General features: G+C 42.7%; 1 pseudogene; it reads left to right on the forward strand.

The window, feature by feature from the left end:
• Positions 1-449: 449 nt before the first annotated feature.
• On the forward strand, positions 450-559 carry LOC128567119 (uncharacterized; annotated as a pseudogene).
• Positions 560-4,526: the final 3,967 nt, after the last annotated feature.

A 4,526-nucleotide genomic window follows, 5' to 3' on the forward strand; every position in this document is an offset into this window, starting at 1 on the left:
GTAGAATGTGTGCCAGTTTTTTAAATACGCCCCATCCCATTTTTTAGAGTTAAATGGTTCCCATGAGAGGTGGTACTGTGTCCTTTTCCCCGGGATCTAAGCTGGATTTATGACTATTCTGATCAATGGGCAGCAGAAGAGACATTGTGTGGCTTCTGAGGCTGGATAAGAGAATGTTATGTAAACGGAGGTTGCTCTCCATAAGCTGCTCGCTGGGGGTTAAACCAGAGATCGTGTGAAAAGTCTGACTACCCTGAGTCTTCTGTGCTGGAGAGTCGGCTGCAGGTTCTCCAGGTAACAGGCAAGGTGAGCTTCCACCAGATATCTACCACCAGGACATCCACCACAGTCTCAGGTGACATCTGACCACAACCACAGGAGAAACTTTAAGCTAGAACTGCCCACCCAAGTTCTTCCCAATTTCTTATTTTACAAAATGATGAGTAGAAAGGGTGTGCTTAGAGTAAGGGGCCTGAAAAATGGCTCCTCTGTTTATAACACACCTAATAGGAATCTGGGGTCATTGTGATGAGAGGCACAATACAAATTCCGTACATGTGAAGAAGAAGAAAAAATATTATGAAATGTACATGGTGGGTGTAGGGCTGATCGCTGTAGAATTCTTTCAACTGTATTGTATGTTTAAAAAAATTGCCTAATGAAATATTAGAAAATTTTTAAAAAGCCATGAGTAGAGTTAAATGGTTGCTGGTTTAAGTTGCTAAGTTCCGAGGTGAGGCCCTTTGTTACACAGCAATAGTAACAACCAGACTCTGGCACTAGAAATGGGATACTCTGCACATACGTCCTTGGCTTTGGGACTGAAAGACAAGCGAAGCTGAGAGGACTCTGAGGAGACTTTTAGGAAATGACTGATAGTCCTCTGAGAAGTTGTCAGTGATAGCACACAGGACCACAAGGGAAATCTTACTGGAAACAGGAGAAAAGGAGATCTTTGTAAAAAGACGGCAGAAAATTTAATAAAATTTTCATCTGTGGTAATATGAAATACTGAAAACTTACTTAATGAACTGGTGAATCTGGCTGAGGAGATTTCTAGGCAGAATGTCAAAAGTGGGCTGGGTGCCGAGGCTCACACCTGTAACCCTGACACTCTGCGAGGCTGAGGCGAGTGGATCGCTTGAGCTTAGGAGTTGAGACCCCATTTCTACTTAAAAAAATATATATATATATAGAAACTAGCCAGTCATCATGATGGCATCATGATGAGTAGTCCCAGCTACTCAGGAGGTTGAGGCAAGAGAATCACTTGAGCCCAAGAGTTTGAGGTTGCTGTGAACTACGAAGCCAGGGCACTCTACCCAGGGTGACAGAGTGTACCCAAAACCAAAAAAGTGACAAGTGGTTTCTTTTAATTATGTATCAAAAGATAATGGTTGGAGAGAGATGAGCTGAAAAAAAAAAAGGTGGCGGGGATTAAGGGATTATTTTATGATCAAGCAGAATTTAGAGAAAATCTAAAAGAAACATAACTTAATAGGGTCAAAAACAAAATTATTTCTCATCCCCATTTCTCCTAGAAGATTCTGAAAGTAAAAAGTGACCATACAGAAAATAGCAAACCCAGAGTGCTGACAAAAAAATGTCTCAGAGAAAAGTAGAACCAAATGTGAGACTCCAACATCTTTGTTGAAACCTTGGGAAGTTTTTTGTGGGGAGGAGGGTTAAAATAAACTTTTTAAAACCTTAAGAATCTTAAAGTCTTGTCTGGCAGCCCTCTCTGTTAGATAATAGGGCTTCTCGTGGTTATTACCTCATACTGAAGCCTTATAAATAGCCCAAGGTAAAGAATGATTAATCTTGAAGAGATTTATAGGCATAGCTTTTGTCCAATGCAGTGGAATTATATAATGTAATACATAGGAATCTCACAACATTGTAAAGGGAATTTCAGCTTTGACTAAAAGGGACAAAATAGTACAAAATGAAAAGAATTTTTTAGACACCTCCCTCCAACTTTGTATGGGCAGGAAGCAGATGGAGAAATCTACTCAGTTGCAACCATGGTCATTTTTTGTGGAAGAAGGATGTCTCAGGGCAGGGAAACAACAGCCCAAAGAACAAAGCCAAAGCCCAGAGGATAGAAAAGAATCATACTTCAGGGTCTAAAAGCTTGTGCCTAGATGGATTCCAGAGTGAATATACCCCAGTGTGTCTCCCATTTCCCAGCTTTTGAATGGAAGTGTCTATAGCAGTTGCCCCTCACATGACATTCCCCGGGTTACGAACAAGATAGATTCTGTAGGCTTGCTCTTAGGTTGAATTTGCAGATAAGTTGGAACAGGTACATTTTCCTATTACCATTCATAGCTTCCATTCATAAGTTTGAGTTGTATGTCAGTCAAATATAGTCCCTGTATGTCAGGGACTGCCTGTAGTTTAGGTGAGTAGAAAACAGATATCATATTCAGTTCGTCAAACTATATTCAAGTGATCTCATTCAAAGAGGCTCTTTTGCTTGGGGACCTGGTTTAGGTGACAAGATCCTGACATGGCCCCTGATGCTATCAAGGAGATTTTAAGGGATTCTAGAGAGGGAGTATGTTACTGAAGGAGAAATGTAAATAATTTGTGATGAGAGGGTGGACTATGGCAGTTTTAAAACATAGTCTCAAAATTGTTTGATACTCTTCTCATTTAGAATTGGGGTCTCGGTCTTCTCCTTTTGAATCTAGGCAGGCTATGACTGCTTCACCCAGTAAAGCACAGGGGAAGTGATGATGTATAGCTCTGGTGCTGGGGTGAAAGGACCATCTAGTTTCTGCCTAATCTTTGGGGACACTTCCTATAGGGGAAGCCAGTTACCATTACTACTCTAAGCCTGCCACACTGGAGAGGCCACGGGAGGCATTTGAGTGGACAGATGCAACTGAGGTTTTGGACAGCAGCCACTATCAATTGCCTGTCACGGGAGTGGGCCATCTCAGATGCCAGCCCAGGTGAGCCTTCCACGCTGGCTGACATCTTGCAACTATACAAGAGGGCCCAAGGAGGAACCCTGTAGCCACCGTCTTCCCAAATTCCTGCTCAACAAAATTGTGAGCAATTGTTGTTTTAAGATACTACATTTTGGGATAATTTTAATGTAACAGTAATAACTGGAATAAATGGCGACAGTCCGAGACTAGTTACATGGGGTTAAGAATACATAAATACCACACTTATTGAGGCAATTTGAGAAATTCCGTACAGAAGGAAAGGAAAAAGAGGATAGCATGGTTTGGAAGCAAGAGGAGTTGAGGGAAACTTTCTTCTCTAAATGGAAAGGCTGAGCCAATAGACAGAAAGAGGGTGACAATGGCAGCACTGTCCCCAGAGAGGCGTGGTGTGATGGGCTCAGGGATACAGAGCCTTGGGCAGAAGGTAGGTTGATTTCTGCTCTGACACTGCGGAAGAAAGAAGGGGACCATTGGTGCAGCCATGAAGAGGACTGAGAACATTGCCACCAGATGAAGTAAGGACATTACTTCTGTAAACTCCAAACCCAGGACTTCGTGTCTCCATGAATAGCTGGATCATGCTCAGAAAAGACCCTCTGGCTGGGCACCCCAGCCTGGGCCTGCTAAACTAAAAAAATTGCCAACTGGGCAGCACCCATAGCTCAGTGGGTAGGTGCTGGCCACATACACCGAGGCTGGCAGGTTTGAACCCAGCCCAGGCCGGCTAAAACAACAATGACAAGTGCAACAACAAAAAAAATAGCCGGGCATTGTGGCAGGCGCCTATAGTCCCAACTACTTGGGGGTCTGAGGCAAGAGAATTGCTTAGGCCCAGGAGTTTGAGATTGCTGTGAGCTGTGACGCCACAGCACTCTACTAAGGGCAACATAGTGAGACTCTGTCTCAAAAAAAAAAAAAAAGACTCATTCCCAACACATAACAATATGCACAAGAAGTAAGAAGAAAAAAATCAAAAAGTCACAGCGGGGCTCAAAGTCAAGGTAAACATCTCCTTTCATTAGAATTTCTAAGTAGCATGTGGAAATAGTGGTGAAAGAAAATAGTCAAAATCAAGAAGATTGATTGACAGTCTGTTTAAAGAATCTAATCCTCCCAATCCACCTGGGTTTGACATACAAAGTAGGGAAAGTGACCAGAGCCACTGGGCTTAAAAAATAAAATTAAAAGTGAAGAAACCCAGAAGCCACTGTGATTTGCATGACATATTTTTTAAAAACTCAGGAATTGGCTGCATTCATAATCTGGAAAATGAGGGTGCACTGGAGGGGATGCTGTAAGTCGAGTAGATTGGGTGAAAATATGTTTAAAAGGAAATTTGTCACCCAAATCCTTTCCTTCACTCTGCAAACTCGGGGCAGTAGTGGGAATTCCAGCACCATAGGATAAGAAGGACTAAAAAAGTGGTACATTGTTAAGTAAAATAAGTAAGGAAGGAAAAGACAGAGGGTGCACGGTCTCACTCATATGTGGGGGCTAACAAAGTGACCTCCCGGAGGGGGAGGGATGAATGACAGCTGCCAGAGGTTGGGAAGTACAGTGAGGAGG

Source organism: Nycticebus coucang, chromosome 15, assembly GCF_027406575.1.
Source record: "Nycticebus coucang isolate mNycCou1 chromosome 15, mNycCou1.pri, whole genome shotgun sequence".
Lineage (NCBI taxonomy): Eukaryota > Metazoa > Chordata > Mammalia > Primates > Lorisidae > Nycticebus > Nycticebus coucang.